Source organism: Loxodonta africana, chromosome 3 (assembly GCF_030014295.1).
Source record: "Loxodonta africana isolate mLoxAfr1 chromosome 3, mLoxAfr1.hap2, whole genome shotgun sequence".
NCBI lineage: Eukaryota > Metazoa > Chordata > Mammalia > Proboscidea > Elephantidae > Loxodonta > Loxodonta africana.
In genome coordinates, this window is record NC_087344.1 from 10,452,713 (window position 1) to 10,470,616 (window position 17,904).

Genomic DNA, 17,904 nt, shown 5'->3' on the forward strand with positions numbered 1-17,904 from the left:
GATGTAATCAATGTTAGGAAACCCTGATGGCGTAGTGGTTAAGTGCTATGGCTGGTAACCAAAGGGTTGGCAGTTCGAATCCACCAGGCGCTCCTTGGAAACTCTATGGGGCAGTTTTATTCTATCCTATAGGGTCGCTATGAGTCAGAATCGACTTGACGGTACTGAGTTTGGTGTTTTTTTTTTAGTTTAATCAATGTTACTGAATTTTACATGCAGAAATTGTTAAATTGGCATATGTTTTATTGTGTATATTTTCACCAAAAATTTTTTTTAATTAAAAAAAAAAGTGCTCGCTTCGGCAGCACTTATACTAAATTGGAACGATACAGAGGAGAGTAGCTTAGCCCCTGCACAAGGATAACATGCAAATTAGTCAAATGTTCCATATTTTTCTTCTTAGTTCAAGCAGATACATGAGACCAAATGGGCAGCTCCTGTCTGGAGGCAGGATGAGAAGGCAGGAAGGGACAGGAGCTGGTTGGATGGACACAGGAAACCCAGTGTGGAAAGGAAGGGTGTGCTGTTACATTGTAGGGATTGCAGCTAGTGTCACATAACAATATGTGTGTAAATTTTTGTGTGAGAAATTAACTTGAGGTGTGAACTTCCACCTAAAGCACAATAAAAAAATTAAAATAAATAAAAGGAAAAATTCCCTAAAAAAACAAAGAATCCGTCATGTATTAGGCACTCTTCCAGGTACATTGCCAACAAATTTTAATTTAATCATCACCTCAACCTGGTAAGGTAAGGATTTTCCCTACTCATTTAACAAAAGAGGAAACTATGGCTTCTCCAAGCTCACTCATCTTGTGATATGAACCCAGGACATTCTGGCTCCAGAGTCTATTGCTTTAACCATCTCATCTTCCTTAAGCTCTCCTGTATATCTGACCACTCTACGGCAACAGTACCGCCCCATTCACAAGCCTGTAACCTAACACACACACATACATGCAGTCATATAAATATGGAGGTCTAGCAAAGATGTCATTTTGATGGATAAGGTGAGCCTGCTGCAAGCAATGGTCTTTTCAATCACCTCCTGTCCGTGTGGAAGCTGGACAATTAAAGAGGAAGACAGAAAAAGAATTGATAGGTTCAAACTGTGCTGTTTGTTGGTGAAGTATATTGAATATACCATGGACTGCCAGAAGGTGAAACAAATCAGTCTTAGAAGAAATACAACTGGAATGCTCCTAAGAAGTGAGGATGGTCAGACTTCAGCTAGCTTACTTGGAACACATGATCAGGAAAGATCAATGGCTAGAAAAGGACATCAGGGTTGGTAAAGCAGACTCAGTGAAAATGAGGGAAGCCTTCGATGAGAAGGACCGACACAATAGCCACAAGGGACTCAGAAATACCAATGCTTACGAAGACAGTGCAGGACCAGGCAAAGTTTTGTTCTCTTACATATAACGTTGCCGTGAGTCAGAGCTTACTCGTCAGCAATTAACACCAAGAACAACGTGATGTTTATCGTGATGTTGCTCATGGTCTTCCAGTTGTAAGAATTTTTTTTGTCTTTATGTTGAGGTGCAATCCATACTGAAGGCTGTAGTCTTTGTTCTTCATCAGTATTTCAAATCCTCTTCATTTTCACCAAGCGAGGTTGTGTCATCTCCATATTGCAAGTTGCTAGTGAGTGTTCCTCCAGAGCTTGGTGATAAAGTATACAGACTCTGGAACCAGACTGCCTGGCTTTAAATCCTGGCTCAGCTCCTTGACTAACTAAATGGCTCAGGGCAAGTTATTTATTCTCTTTATGCCTCAGTTTTCTTTTCTATAAAATGGGGCCAATAAAAACCCAATATCATAGAAAAGTTCTGAGGATTGAATATGCTCATATATTTAAAGAACTTAAAACAGTGCTGAGTGGTTGCTATAACCATTAGCAGCCTCTTTTCTCCTTTCCTCCCCCGCCCCAGATTATCATCCCCACAAGAGTATGGGCCTTGTCTGTTTGTTCACTGCTGTGTAATAGTGCCAAGCACACAGTAAACCAAACCCGTTGCCTTCGAGTTGATTCTGACTCATGGCAACCCCATGTGTTACAAACTAGAACTGAACAATATAGGTTTTCTTGGCTATGATCTTTACGAAAGCAGATCACCAGGATTTCTTTCTGTGGCAGTGCTGGGTGGGTTCCACCTGCTAACCTTTAGGTAAGCAGTCAAGCACAAACCATTTGTACCACTAGCCACATACTAGATGCTCAGGACATACTTGTCAAATGAATGACTATGAAGAAAATCTGCCCCAACAGATGAAATCCCTTGAGCTGAATGATTTTTGTCAAAGGTCCTCTAATGAAGGTGTTGTAGAGTCCAGCCTAAAATCATGATCTCTTGGCTGGACAGCTCATGGCCCTCACTTTTCCCTGCACCCCATTTCCAGGCCAGGATGCCCCAGAAAAGAAACAGACTGAAGCCCCACATTGTGCTGTGGTTGTGAGGTTTGAAGGGGAGATTTTTTTTCTTCCCATGGGTTTTTAATATCAGAAGGTATGGGAAGGGAGGGCAGAACTAGGGTTGCTCAATGCTGCCAGGGCATCATTGCCCTTTCTGCCGAGTTGCTGGGACCAATAAGAAGGATAGTGTGGATACTTATTCCCTTTCTCTGTGGTGAAGAGAAGTTGCTCTGGTTGGGTTGTCACTGTGTGTGACTCTTCCTCACTCTTCTTTCTTTCCCAACAGACATCGAGCTCTGATCTCTTACCACCTTCTTTCATTGCACCCAATAAATGGGTTTGCACCTCTGTTCCTCTATCTGTCTCTTCTTTACTCTTCCCTCTCACACTCTTCTCTTCTCTTTTTTCCCTTATCTTCTCTACTCTTTCCTCTCTTTCTTCTCTCCCTTCCCTCTCTCTCTTCTCTTCTCTCTCCTCCCTCTTTTCTTCTTTTCTTCCCTCTTCTCTTACTTTCCATTTCCTTCTTCTTCTTTTCCCTCCATTCCTCTTTCTTTCTCTGTCTCTCTATCTCTATCAGTGTCTCTCTCTATCCCTCTAAGATTCCCAATAAAGCAAATCCCGAACTCAAAGTGCCTCTTCCCAGTCTGCCCAACAGAAGTCACCATCACATATTTCTCATGAAAGCCAGACATTCTGGAACCATTGAGGCTGGACAAACTGCCTAAACTATTACACTGAGATAATCTTTATCCTTTAGAGCAAAACTACTTGAAATCTTCTTTAAATGAAACAATAGTTTGTCTTAATTAGTAAAGTGTGTTTACCTTGAGCATTGTGCTCTTTTAAAGAATTAGCTATATGGGATCAAACCAACAACAGCAACTTGAAAAGTTAGATAAGAATCTTCAGGAGTATTGAATTTATATTAGTGGTGGAGGAATAATTTGGAGAATGGTGGCACAACATGAAGAATGTAATCAATTTTGCTGAATTTTACATGTAGATATTCTTCAATGTGTGTATGTTTTGCTGTGTATATTTTCACAAAAAAAAAATTTTTTTTTCAGTTAAAAAAAAGTAACCATCACATATGAGGCACTCTCCCAGGCACATTGCCAATGACTTTTAATTTAATCATCAGTTCAGCCTGGTGAGGTAGGGATTTTCCCCTGTGCATTTAATAAAAGAGGAAACAGGCTTGTCCAAGATTACTCAGACCTGAGACATGCTCCAGAGTCTAGTACTTTAACCACGTCATCTTTCTTAAGCTCTCCAGTATATCTGATCCCTCTACAACAACGTTACCTCCCCATTCCCAAACCCCCAACATAATACACACACATGCAATCACATAAATATGGAGGTCTACCAAAGATGTCATTTTATTGACCAAGGTGCCCCTGACCCAAGCCATGGTCTTTTCAATTGCCTTGTATCCAAGTGAAAGCTAAACAACAAAAAAGGAAGAAACAAGAATTAATGCCTTTGAATGGTGGTGTTGGTGAAGAATATTGAATATAACGTAGACTACCAGAGGATCAGACAAATCAGTGATAGAAGAAATACAACAAGAATGCTCTAAAGAAGTGAGGAAGGTCAGACTTCAGCTCACTTACTTGGAACATATGCTCAGGAAAGACCAATTGCTGGAAAAGGACATCATAATTGATAAAGTAGAGGGTCAGTGTAAACAAGAGAAACGCTCAGTTAAATGAACTGACACAACCACCACAACAGTGGACTCAGAAAACCAACAATCATGAAGATGGCGTGGGACTAGGCAACGTTTTGTTCTTTTATACATAATGTTGCCACTAGTCAGAGCTTACTTGACAGCAATTAATACCAACAACAACACCAATAATGTTTTTGTTAGGGTCCCCCAGATGCAGATGCTGAGACAAGGATTCATGGAAAGTAGTTTATCAGGTAGGTGACCCCAGAAAATATCAGCAGGGGAGGGGACGAGCGAGACAGGGAAGGAGAGTCAACAGTGGGTGTTATCAACCACAGTACACGGCGGGCAACCTGAACTTAATTCTCTCTGGGGACATCTGAGGTGCAACACAGAGCACACTCCTGAGAATTATCCTGAGGGGAGAGGGGCTGGGATATTAATATACCAATGTTGAGGCTCTTTACTGAGCCTGAAGAGGCTGCAGTTAAGAACCACGAAATACAGTAACTGGCACCTGTGAGGAGCATTATAGATTGAGTTGTGTCCCCTCTAAATATATTTGGTATGTTGGAATATCGTTGGGTGCCGTCAAATTGTTTTCGACTCATAAGCGTACCATGTGACAAAGTAGAACTGCCCCATAGAGTTTCCTATGTTATAATTTTACACACCTGGCTTGAAAGAAGTACATCCAGAATGCTCCTTAAAAACAAGGATGGTGTGGCTTCATCTCATGTACTTTGGCCGTTTTATCAGGAGGGACTACTTGGTTCTTCTTTTTCAGTAATACTTTACTTATCCAGGGCCTCCTGCCCTTCCATATGAAGTTGGTGATTTTTTTCTCCATCTCATTAAAAAATGTTGGAATTTGGATGGGAATTGCATTAAATCTATAGATCGTTTTTGGTAGAATATACATTTTATAATGTTAAGTCTTTCTATCCTGAGCAAGGTATGTTTTTCCACTTAGGTAGGTCTCTTTTGGTTTCTTGCAGAAGCGTTTTGTAGTTTTCTTTGATTAAGTCTTTTACATCTCTGGTGAGATTTATTCCTAAGTATTTTATCTTCTTGGGGGCTACTGTAAATGGTATTGATTTGGTGATTTCCTCTTCGATGTTCTTTTTGTTGGTGTAGAGGAATCCAAGTGATTTTTGTATGTTTATCTTGTATCCCGATAATCTGCTGAACTCTTCTATTAGTTTCAGTAGTTTTCTGGAGGATTCCTTAGGGTTTTCTGTGTGTAAGATCATGTCATATGCAAATAGAGATACTTTGACTTCTTCCTTGCCAATCTGGACGCACTTTATTTCTTTATCCAGCCTAATGGCTCTGGCTAGGACTTCCAGCACAATGTTGAATAAGAGTGGTGAAAAAGGGCATCCTTGTCTGGTTCCCAATCTCAAGGGGAATGGTTTCAGGCTCTCTCCATTTAGGATGATGTTGGCTATTGGCTTTGTATAAATGCCCTTTATTACATTGAGGAATTTTCTTTCTATTCCTATTTTGCTGAGAGTTTTTATCATGAATGGGTGTTGAACTTTGTCAAATGCCTTTTCTGCATCAATTGATAAAACCATGTGATTCTTGTCTTTTGTTTTACTTATATGATGGATTACATTCATTGTTTTTCTAATGTTGAACCATCCCTGCATCCCTGGTATGAAACTCAGTTGGTCATGGTGAATTATTTTTTTGATATATTGTTGAATTCTATTGGCTAGAATTTTGTGGAGGATTTTTGTGTCTGTGTTCCTGAGGGATGTAGGTCTGTAATTTTCTTTTTTTGAGGTGTCTTTACCTGGTTTTGGTATCAGGGATATGCTGGTTTCATACAATGCGTTTGGGAGTATTCCATCCTTTTCTATGCTCTGAAATACCTTTAGTAGTAGTGGTATTAACTCTCCTCTGAAAGTGTGGTAGAACTCTGCAGTGAAGCCCTCTGGGCCAGGGCTTTTTTTGTTGGGAGTTTTTTGATTACCTTTTCAATCTCTTCTTTTGTTATGGGTCTGTTTAGTTGTTTTTTACCTCTGTTTGTGTTAGTTTAGGTAGGAAGTGTGTTTCTAGGAATTCATCCATTTCTTCTAGGTTTTCAAATTGTTTTAATTTCAGTTGGGTCTGTTGTAATATCGCCCATCTCATTTCTTATTCGGGTTATTTGCTTCCTTTCCTGTTTTTCTTTTGTCAGTTTGGCCAATGTTTTATCCATTTTGTTGATTTTTTCAAAGAACCAACTTTTGGTCTTGTTAATTCTTTCAATTGTTTTTCTGTTTTCTATTTCATTTGGTTCTGCTCTAATTCTTATTATTTGTTTTCTTCTGGTGCCAGGGTTTCTTTTGTTGCTCTCTTTCTATTTGTTCAAGTTGTAGAGATAATTCTTTGATTTTGGCCCTTTCTTCTTTTTGGATGTGTGCATTTATTGATATAAATCGACCTCTGAGCACTGCTTTTGTTGTGTCTCAAAGGTTCTGATACGAAGTGTTTTCATTCTCATTGGATTCTATGATTTTCTTTATTCCATCCTCAATGTCTTCTATAATCCAGTCTTTTTTGAGCAGGGTATTGTTCAGTTTCCAAGTGTCTGATTTCTTTTCCCTGCTTTTCCTGTTATTGATTTCCACTTTCATGGCCTTATGGTCAGAGAAGATGTTTTGTAATATTTCAATGTTTTGGATTCTGCTAAGGCTTGCTTTATGACCTAATATGTGGTCTATTCTAGAGAATGTTCCATGTGCACTAGAAAAGAAAGTATACTTGGTTGCTGTTGGGTGGAGTGTTCTTTATATGTCTATGGGGTCAAGTTGGTTTATTGTAGCATTTAGATCTTCTCTGTCTTTACTGAGCTTCTTTCTGGATGTCCTGTCCTTCACTGAAAGTAGTGTGTTGAAGTCTCCTACTATTATCATGGGGCTGTCTATCTCACTTTTCAGTGCCAATAGAGTTTGTTTTATGTATCTTGCAGCCCTGTCATTGGGTACATAAACATTTGATATGGTTATATCTTCTTGGTGTATTGTCCCTTAATCATTATATAGTGTCCTTCTTTATCCTTTATGATGGATTTAACTTTAAAGTGTATTTTGTCAGAAATTAATATTGCCACTCCTGTTCTTTTTTGATTGTTGTTTGCTTGATATATTTTTTCCATCCTTTGAGTTTTAGTTTGTGTCTCTAAGTCTAAGGCGTGTCTCTTGTAGGCAGCATATAGACAGATCGTGTTTTTAAATCCATTCTGCCACTCTCTGTCTCTTTACTGGTGCATTTAGTCCATTTATATTCAGCGTAATTATGGATAGGTATGAATTTAGGGCCATCATTTTGATGTCTTTTTTTGTGTCTTGTTGACAGTTTCTTTTTCCCACTTAATTTTATGTGCTGAGTAGATTATATATTGTCCTTTCCTCATATTCATTGTTGTTGACTTTGTTTCTGCTGAGTCTCTATTTTTTTCTTGTATTTTATTTTGATATGTAGGATAGTTTGTCTCCTTTGTGTTTACCTTACTATTTACCCCTATTTTTCTAAATTTAAACCTAGCATTTATTTCTTTGTATCACCTTATCTTCCTCTCTATATGGAAGATCTATGACTACATTTCTTACTCCTTCTTTGTTTCAATGTCGTCTTATATAATAATATCGCTGTTACCCTCTTTTGAGCATTTTTTACTCTGGATTTATTTTTGTGATTTCCCTGTCTGGGTTGACTTCTGGTTGCTCTGCCCAGTGTTCTAGTCTTGGGTTGATACCTGATATTATTGATTTTCTAACCAAAAAACTCCCTTTAGTATTTCTTGTAGTTTTGCTTTGGTTTTTACGAATTCCCTAAACTTCTGTTTATCTGGAAATGTCCTAATTTCACCTTCATATTTGAGATACAGTTTTGCTGGATATATGATTCTTAGTCGGCAATTTTTTTTCCTTCAATTTTTGTATAAGTCATCCCATTGCCTTCTTGCCTGCATGGTTTCTGCCGAGTAGTCCGAGTTTATTCTTATTGGCTCTCCTTTGTAGGTGACTTTTCGTTTATCCCTAGCTGCTCTTAAAATTCTCTCTTTATCTTTGGTTTTTGCAAATTTGATCATAATATATCTTGGTGAGTTTCTTTTAACATCTACCTTATGTGGAGTTCGATGAGCATATTGGATAGATATCTTTTCATCTATCGGGGAAGTTTTCTGCCAACAAATCTTCAACAATTCTCTTTGTATTTTCTGTTATCCCTCTCTGTTCTGGTACTCCAATCACTCGTAGGTTATTTTTCTAGATAGAGTCCCACATGATTCTTAAGGTTTCTTCATTTTTTTTTAATTATTTTATCTGATTTTTCTTCAAATATGTTAGTGCCAAATGCTTTATCTTCAAGTTCAGAAATTCTGCCTTCCACTTGCTCAAATCTGCTTCTCTGACCTTCTATTGAGCTGTCTACTTCTGTAATTTTATTGTTAATCTTCTGAATTTCTGATTGTTGTCTGTCTATGGATTTTTGCAGCTTATTAAATTTTTCATTATGTTCCTGAATAATCTTTTTAATTTCTTTATTTTCTTTATCTGTGTTCCTTGGCTTTTTCTGCATATTGCCTCATTTACTTCTTGATTTCTTGAAGGGTTCTGTATATTAATCTTTTGTATTCTGCCTCTGGTAATTCCAGGAAGGCACTATCATCTAGAAGATCCCTGGATTCTTTGTTTTGAGAGCTTGTTGAGGTGATCATGGTCTGTTTCTTTATGTGACTTGATATTGACTGTTGGGTCTGAGCCATCTATAAGTTATTGTATTCGTTTATTTTATGTTTGCTTACTGTGTCATACTTCTTGCTTTGTTTTGTTTTGAAATTCCCAAATGGGTTGCTTGAGTGAGCTAGCTTGATGATTTTTGTCTTTGGAGCTCTGATGTCCTGTCCCCAGATGGCTAGAGCTGTTATCAGGTATATCAGTCTAGGAGTCTATTCACTTTTCTTAGATGAATTCAACTCAGGTGTCCAGGTAGCTGATCATGAAGTGTGTGGTACAGGCTCTGTCCTACAGTCTTAGAGGGGCAGCGGTGATTGGTATAGGTACTGGTATCTGGTTGCAGCAGGGGGTCACACTCTGAACAAGTCAGGGGGCTGAGAATTGTCCCCCACATGTCTCTGAGGAAAGTATGTCTCTGTTCCCTAGTGTGTAGAGGTGGATAAGTTCTGCAGATGTACCATGGGCACCCAATGTTTTTGGTCATAAGGACTGGGAGGTACCAGTTATCCTTGGACCCCTGTTGCAGGTGGGTGGGTGACCTGAGTAGAGCCACCAGTCCTTAGGCCCCTAATGTGGGTAGGTGAAGACCCTGTTTAATAGGCAAAGCAATGTCAAACATCAAATACCCACCTCTCCGCCGTACAGCTGAAATAGTTGGAGTCTGCTAAGAAGGGCCTATTCTCCTGAAATAGGCCCACCCAGGTCCATGCAGAGGGAAAAGGTGCTCAAAGTCCACGGACCATTTATGCCTGGACAAGAGCCGCTTCTGTCCTGAGCTCCCCAGGTTAGTGGAGCTGGCAAATTATCTTTTCCCCAAATTGTAAAATTTTTCCTTCTCTAAGGCCAGAAGGATGGCTCCAGGTACTCAGCAGGGCCTATCTCAGGCCCAGGGAAGTTTAGCCACTGAGGCTGGCTTGGGAGTGGGGGCAGGGGGGCATGGTAAAACATACTCAAGTACTTAGCTTTCACCGAGAGTGCCGTTATTCTCTGGTTCCGGAGGTGTGATCAGGCTGTGTGGCTGGCTGCTTCTGCCTGAGGAAACTGCAGCCCAACACTAGTACCAGCCTACTGCCGCCACTCCAGGGAATGGTGCTTGAGGGCTCCTTGCGATTCAGGTCTGGTAACTCCTCTCTGCTTCTGAACTGTCTCTTCCTCCCCCTCCCCCTCAGTTTGTTTTCTTAGCTTGCCTTTGATGCTCAGGGCTCCTAGCTTGTCATAAATATACTCGTCTCACTTGTTGTTTTGGGTCTTTATTGTAAAGAGTGCTCGCTGGAAGCGTCTGTCTGTTCCGCCATCTTGGCTCCGCCTCTCAAGGATACAGTCTTGACACACACCTTTCCTAATTTTAAACAAAGAAGAATCCCATTTTTCTGTTGGAACGGCTACCTCTTGATCTATGTACAGGTTCCTCATGAGCGCAGTTAAGTGTTCTGGAGTTCCTATTCTTCACAGTGTTATCTGTAATTTGTTATGATCCACACAGTCAAATGCCTTTGATAGTCAATAAAACACAGGCAAACCTCTTTCTGCTGTTCTCTGCTTTCAGCCACGATCCATCTGACATCAACAATGATTATCCCTTGTTCCACGTCCTCTTCTGAATCCAGCTTGAATTTCTGCCAGTTCCCTGTAAATGTCCTGCTTTTGAATGATCTTCAGCAAAATTTTACTTGCATATTATATTAATGATATTGTTCAAAAATTTCCACATTCGGTTGAACAACCTTTCTTTGGAATAGGCATAAATATGGATCTTTTCCAGTTGGTTGACCAGGTAGCTGTCTCCCAAATTTCTTGGCATAGACAAGTGAGCACTTCACCAGCGCTGCATCCATTTGTTGAAACATCTCAGTTGGTATTCTGTCAATTCCTGGAGCCTTGTTTTTCACCAATGCCTCAGTGCAGCTTAGACGTCTTCCTTCAGTACCATCAGTTCTGGACCATATGCTATCTCCTGAAATGACTGAATATTTTGACCAAATCTTTTTGGTAGAGTGACTCTGTGCATTCCTTTCATCTTCTTTAGATCCTTCCTGTGTCATTTAGTATTGTGCCCATAGAATCCTTCACCACTGCAATCTGAAGCTTGAATTTTTTCTTCAGTTCTTCCAGCTTGAGAAATGCTGAGCGTGTTCTTCCCTTTTGATTTTCTAACTCCAGGTCTTTGCACATCTCATTATATACTTTTCTTTGTCTTCTCAAGCAGCTCTTTGAAATCTTCTGCTCAGACCTTTTGCTTCATCATTTCTTCATTCTCTTAAGTTACTCTACATTCAAGAGCAAATTTCACAGTCCTGTTTGACATCCATTTTGGTTTTTTCTTTATTTCCTGCCTTTTAAATGACTTTTAGCTCTCTTCATATATGATGTCCTTGGTATCATTCCACAACTTGTCTTCAGTCATTAGTATTCAATAACTCAAATCTGTACTTGAGATGGTCTCTAAATTCAGTTGAGAAGTAGTCAAGGTCGTGTTTTAGCTCTCGTGGCTTTGCTCTAATTTCCTCAGCTTCAACTACAACTTGCATAGGAGCAATTGATGGTCTGTTCCACTGTCAGCCCCTGGCTTTGTTCTGACTGATTTTATTGATCTTCTCCATCATTTGTTTCCACAGAGGTAGTTGATTTGATTCTTGTGTATACCATCTGGTAAGGTCCCAGTGTACAGTCACTGTTTATGTTGTTAAAAAAGGTATTTGCAGTGAAGAAGTAGTTGGTCTTGCAAAATTCTATCTTGTGATCTTTGGCACTGTTTGTATCATGAAGGCCATATTTTCCAACTACAAATCTTTCTTCTTTGTTTCCAACTTTGGTATTCCAATCACCATTAATTATCAATGCATCCTGATTGCATATTTGATCAATTTCAGACTTCAGAAGTTGGTAAAAATCTTCAATTTCTTCATCTTTGCTTGGCCTTATTGTTTGGTGCCTAAATCTGAATAACTGTTACATTAACCGGCCTTCATTGTAGGTGTGTGGATATTATCATAGCTATCACCGACAGCGTTGTACTTAAGGATAGATTTTGAAATGTTGTTTTTGATGATGAATGCGATGGCATTCCTCTTCAATTTGTCATTCTTGGCATAGTAGATCACATGATCTTCTGATTCAAAATGATCAATACCAGTTCACTTCACCACATTAATACCTAGGATCTTTGTGTTTCATTTAATTTTTGACAACTTCCAATTTTCCTAAATTCATAATTTTACATTCCATATTCCCATTATTAATGGATGTTTGCAGCTGTTTCTTCTCATTTTGAGTCATGCCACATCAGCCAATGAAGGTCCAAAAGATTCAATCCATCCATTTTATTAAGGCAGGCTCTACTGTGAATGCCTTCCAACCTGAGAGACTCATCTTCTGGCACTATATCAAACAATGTTCAGCTGCTACTCATAAGATTTTCACTGCCCAATTTTTTTATAAAGTCCTTCTTCCTAGTCTTAGTCTGGAAGCTCCACTGGTGATATTTGAAATACTGTGGCATAGCTTCCAACATCACAGCAACATGCAAGCCACTTCAGTACGACATCTAACAGCAATCATCTTTACAGCAGAAGATCACTAGGTCTTTCTTCCGTGGAGCCTCTGGGTGCATTGAAAATGCCAACCTTTCAGCTGAATGTCTTTAATGGTTGCACCATCAGAACTCCTTATCAGCCAACTGCTGTTGTTTGGTGCAGTTGAGTCAGTTCTGACTCAGAGTGACCCTACTATGTACAACAGAAGGAAACATGTTCAGTCCTGTGCCTTCCTCACAACCATTGCTATGTTTGAGCCCATTGTTGCAGCCACTGTACCAATCCATCTCAACGAGGGTCTCCCTCTTTTCCATTGACTTTCTACTTTACCAAGCATGAGGCACTTCCCCAGCGATTAGTCCCTCCTGATAACATGTCCAAAGTATGTGAGATGAAGCACGATCATCCTGGCTTCTAAGGAGCATTATGGCTGTACTACTTCCAAGACAGATTGATTTTTCTGGCAGACCATGGTATATTCACTATTCTTCCCCAAAACCATAATTCAAATGCATCAGTTCTTCTTCGGTATTTCTTATTCATTTTCCAGCTTTCGCATGCATATGACATGATTGAAAATACCATGCTTTGCATCAGGCACATCTTAGTCTTCAAAATGACATCTTGCTTTTTAATACTGTAAAGAAGTATTTTGAAGCAGATTTGCCCAATGCAATACTTCGTGTAATTATGCTGGGTTCTCCTATCCTGAAGATAAAGACTATGGGTAAGTCACTTCCCAAAGAGGTAAACCGAGAAGTGATTTGGTAATAAGGTACTGGGTAATATATAGATCTGCTGACTCCTTCCCACACTAACTCTTGTAGTAAGAAGTTCACCAACTAAAGGAGCCCCTTCAAAGTTGGATCAATTTTCTTAGCCTGGCTGGGAGTTGGCAGTATTCTCTATTAGTGAATTTTCCCCATTGGACACCACATCTGTTTGCAAATTCATTTCCTGGGGCACTTTAGTATGCCCCCCCATGCACTATGTAAATGACTCCTGTAAAAGGAACCAGTGGACCCAGCATTATGCCACCTCCCCAGCCAACACCCCTGAGTCACCTCACCCACCCACAAGTCTCCTTGAGGAACTAGAGCTCAACATATAAAGAGACCTACTTTTTTTTTTTTCTTAACTTCTGAGAAGCCACCAGACTGGGTGAGAAGGCAAGGCTTTTCATCTTGGTGGGTAAGTAGGACCTGGTTTATTGTCTTCTGATAGAAAATAGAAAATGTTTTACTGTGATCTTGGGTCTAGAAAACGTTCTGCTTCCAGAATTTTCTAGACTTCGTTACATGTCCTTCTTTTTTATTTCTTGAAAGCTGCTGTCTGGGCGTCTATCTCTCTTTCATTTGTCTACTTCTGCTTGGGCAAGGAATGCGTGTGTTGACAGAGTGGAATATACTGAGATGCTTTAGCACACTCAAAGAGTATGATGAATTGTGAATTACATGGATTAAGGTGAAGTAAATTGATTAAAGCTCTGGAAGAGCTGAACAAACTCAGAGTGTAACCAATTTGTTATTCAAAATGTGGAAAATAAGGCCAAAAACCATCAGGGTGTTGACCCATGTTGGGTAGTGAATTAACACGCGTTTTCACATGCTACACACCTCACCCCCTAAAATAAACACATGAGCACATTAAATGCCGAGTTCACAGTGAAGGATGGTACGTTAACTTCAATGGCCACAATAAAGAGATGTATAGGCCAGTGTTTTGTAACCAGTTGACTGTGACTCCTTAGGGTGTCAGGAAACCAGCTTAGTGGGTAACAACCAGCATTTTAAAAGAAATGAAAAGGACTTTAATTATAAAATATCATGTACTGCATGTAGTGAGCACTGTTCTGTGAAGCTTGGTTTAGTTCTCTCTCTCTCTAAATCCCTTGTTGTACAGTCAATTTTGACTCCTGGTGACCCCACGTGTGTCAGAGTAGAACTTCACTCCATACGGTTTTCAATGCTTGTGATCTTACGGAAATTGATCACCACGCCCTTCTTTGCAGTGCTGCTGGGTAGATTAGAACTGTCAACCTTTCGGTTAGTAGCCAAATGCAAACCGTTTGTGCCACTAGGGAATGTATACATATACTGAAAGGTTGACAGTTCAAATCCACAAAGGAACAAAGCAGCCCTGTTGAAGAAAGGCCTGGTGATCTATTTCTGTAAGATCGCAACCACTGCAAACCCTATGGAGTGAAGTTCTATTCTGATACACATAGACACACAAATACACACATATTCAGGACCCCTCAGGATGCAATAGGTAAGTGCTTGGCTGCTAACCAAAAGATCGGAGATTCGAACCCACCAGAAGCTCCATGGGAGAAAACACCTGGTGATCTATATCTCTAAAGATTACAGTCTATGGAGCAGTTTTGCTCTGTTATATAGGGTTGGTATGAGTTGGAATCAACTTGATGGCACAAAATAGCAACATACACATATTATGCATACTTACACATACAAATAAAATATGTGTATACATAATATGTATGCATATATATTTCTATACACATATATAAGTAGGTTGTTGTTTTTAGGTGCCATCCAGTAAGTTCCAACTCATAGACACTATGTACAACAGAATGAAACCACTGAGTCCTGCTCCATCCTCACAGTTGTTGCTATGGTTAAGCCCAACTTTGCACCACTGTGTCAAGCCATCTTGTTGAAGGTCTTCCTCTCTTTTGGTGACCCTCTGCTTTACCCTCTACCTTACCAAGCATGAGGTCCTTCTTCAGGTACAGGCCACTCCTGATAACATGTCCAAAATACATAACCTCTCACCATCCTCACTTTTAATGAGCATTATGGCTGTACTTCTTCCAAGACAGATTTGTTCATTTTTCTGGCAGTCCATGGTATATTCGATATACTTCACCAACACCATAATTCGAAGGCATCAATTCTTCTCTGGTCTTCTGTATGCATTGTCTAGCTTTCACATGCATAGGAGACTATAGAAAATACCATGGCTTGCGTGAGGCACACCTTAGTACTCAAAGTGACATCTTTGCTTTTTAACACTTTAAAGAGGTCTTTTGCACCAGATTTGCCTAATGCAATATGTTATCTGATTTCTTGACTGCTGCCTCCGTGGATGTTGATTGTGGATCCAAGTAAAATACAATCCTTGACAAAGTCAACATTTTCACCATTTATCATAATGTTGCTTATGGGTCCAGTTGTGAGGATTCTTGTCTTCTTTATGTTGAGGTGTAATCCATACTGAAGCCTATAGTCTTTGATCTTCACCAGTAAATGCTTCAAGTCCTCTTAGTTTTCAGCCAACAAGGTTGTGTCATCTGTATATCACAGGTTTGTAATGTATTTTCCTCCAATCCTGAAGCCATGTTCTTCTTCATATAGTCCAGCTTCTCACATTATTTGCTCAGCATACAGATTGAATAAGTAAGGTGAAAGAAGACAGCGCCAATGCACACCTTTCCTGATTTTATACCACCCCACAGTATCCCCTTGTATTTGAACAACTGCCTCTTGGTCTGTGCACAGGCTCCTCATGGGCATAATTAAGTGCTTTGGAATTCTCATTCTTCACAAAGTTATCCAAAAAATGTTGTGCTTCACACATTCAAATGCCTTTGCATAGTCAATAAAACACAGGTAAACATCTTTCTGGTTTTCTCTGCTTTCAGCCAAGATTCGTTTGACATCAGCAATGATATCCCTCATTCCACGTCCTCTTCTGAATCCAGCTTCAATTTCTGGCAGCTCCCTGATGATGTACTGCTGGAAGAGTTTTTGAATTATCTTCAGCAAAATTTTACCTATATATGATATTGTTGGATAATTTCCTCATTCTGTTAGATCACCCTTCTTTGGAATGGTCACAAATACGGATTTCTTACAGTTGGGTGGCCAGGTAGCTGTCTTCCAAATTTCTTGACATAGACAAGTGAACACTTCTAGTGCTGCATTCATTCATTGAAAGACATCAAATGGTATTCCATCAGTTCCTGAAGCCTTATTTTTCACCACTGCCTTTAGTGTAGCTTGGACTTCTTCCTTCAATACCATCGGTTCTTGATCATATGCTACCTACCGAAATGGTTGGACGTCGACCAATTCTTTTTGAAATAGTGACTGCGTATGTTCCCTACATCTTCTTTTAATGCTTTCTGAGTTGTTTGATATTTTGCCCATGGAATCCTTCAGTATTGCAATTTGAGGTTTAATTTTTTTTTTTTTCAATTCTTTCAGCTTGAGAAATGCCAAGTGTATTTTTCCCTTTTGGTATTCTAACTCCAGGTCTTTGCACATCTTATTACAATACTTTACTTTGTCTTCTCGAGCCGCCTTTTGAAATCTTCTGTTCAGCTCTTTTACTTCTCATTTCTTCCTTTTTCTTTAGCTATTTGACATTGAAGAGCAAGTTTCAGAGTCTCTTCTGACATCCATTTTGGTCTTTTCTTTCTTTCTTGTCTTTCTAATGACCTTTTGCTTTCTTCATGTATGATGTCCTTGATATCATCCCACAACTTGTCTGGTCTTTCCCAGTTGTATTTTGAGCACCTCCCAACCTGAGGGATCCATCTTCCAGCACTATATCAAACAGTGTTATGCAGCTATTCATAAGGTTTTTACTGGCCAATTTTTTTCAGAATTAGACCATCAGGTTCTCCTTCCTTGTGTGTCTTTGTCTGGAAGCTCCACTGAAAACTGTCCATCTTGGGTAACCCTGCTGGTATTTGAAATACCTGTGGCATAGCTCTCAGTATCCCAGCAACTGTCATACCACAGTATGACAAATTGACAAAACAGTGGTGGTTGTCTAAGTATACATACATCAATAAAAAAAAATACTGTATCATAAATATAATATTTCTTATTGCAGATCTTGGCCCAAGTCTCTTCAAATAAGCATTGCTAGAAGCTTCTGCTGTTTCAAAAAATGTTATCCCTTCTTTGATACAAAATATTCTCTTTAGTAAAACTGGTTTCCAGTGAGGCTTCAAAAAGCAATTTTTCCCATCTGGACAGGGTTTCTTAATAATGGAAATTTGTACGGTATATTTTAGGGTAGGTTTTTTGAGGGGAAGAGCACCATGAATTAAAAAAAATAAAATAAGGAAGACAAATGTTGAGAGAAAGGAAGGCAACCAAGAAGTAACCAAGTATATTTCCTCTAAGAGACACAGGAATCCCATTTAAAGAATTTGATTTTCAATCAGGCAATATCGTCTACTGCAGAAGTTGTGGACTGGTGGCCCACTGGTTGTGTATTTAAGGAAGAAGTGGATTTGAATGTCTTTAGAGAGATAGAGTCTACGACCTCCAGATCTTCACTGTTCTCATTGCTCCTCATCATTTGCTGTGTTTTTGTTGCTGAGTGCCGTCAAATCTATTTTCAATTCATAGCTACCCCATGTGACAGAGTAGAACTGCCCCATAGGGTTTCCTTTATGGGAGCAGATCACCAGGTCTTTCTCCTGTGGTGTGGCCGGTGGGTTCAAACCACCAACCTTTCAGTTAACAGCCTAGTGCTTAACCATTGTGCCACCAGGGATCTTTGCTTCTC

At 39.5% G+C, this 17,904-nt stretch overlaps 1 protein-coding gene and 1 non-coding gene across 12 annotated transcripts in view; both read left to right on the forward strand.

Annotated features, from left to right (window-relative positions):
* Positions 1 to 289: 289 nt before the first annotated feature.
* Positions 290 to 395, forward strand: LOC111748364 (U6 spliceosomal RNA). The gene has a single exon (XR_002784138.1). It is a non-coding gene; the product is annotated as a U6 spliceosomal RNA (small nuclear RNA).
* A 13,017-nt stretch (positions 396 to 13,412) lies between these two features.
* The window catches only part of LOC100665835 (adhesion G protein-coupled receptor E4-like), a 152,672-nt gene continuing 148,180 nt past the window's right edge, over positions 13,413 to 17,904 (forward strand). For all 11 annotated transcript variants that reach the window (XM_064280430.1, XM_023540441.2, XM_064280433.1 and 8 more), the window contains exon 1: positions 13,413 to 13,548. The gene's annotated coding sequence lies outside the window, so the exon portion shown is untranslated. The remainder of the gene's footprint in view (positions 13,549 to 17,904) is intronic.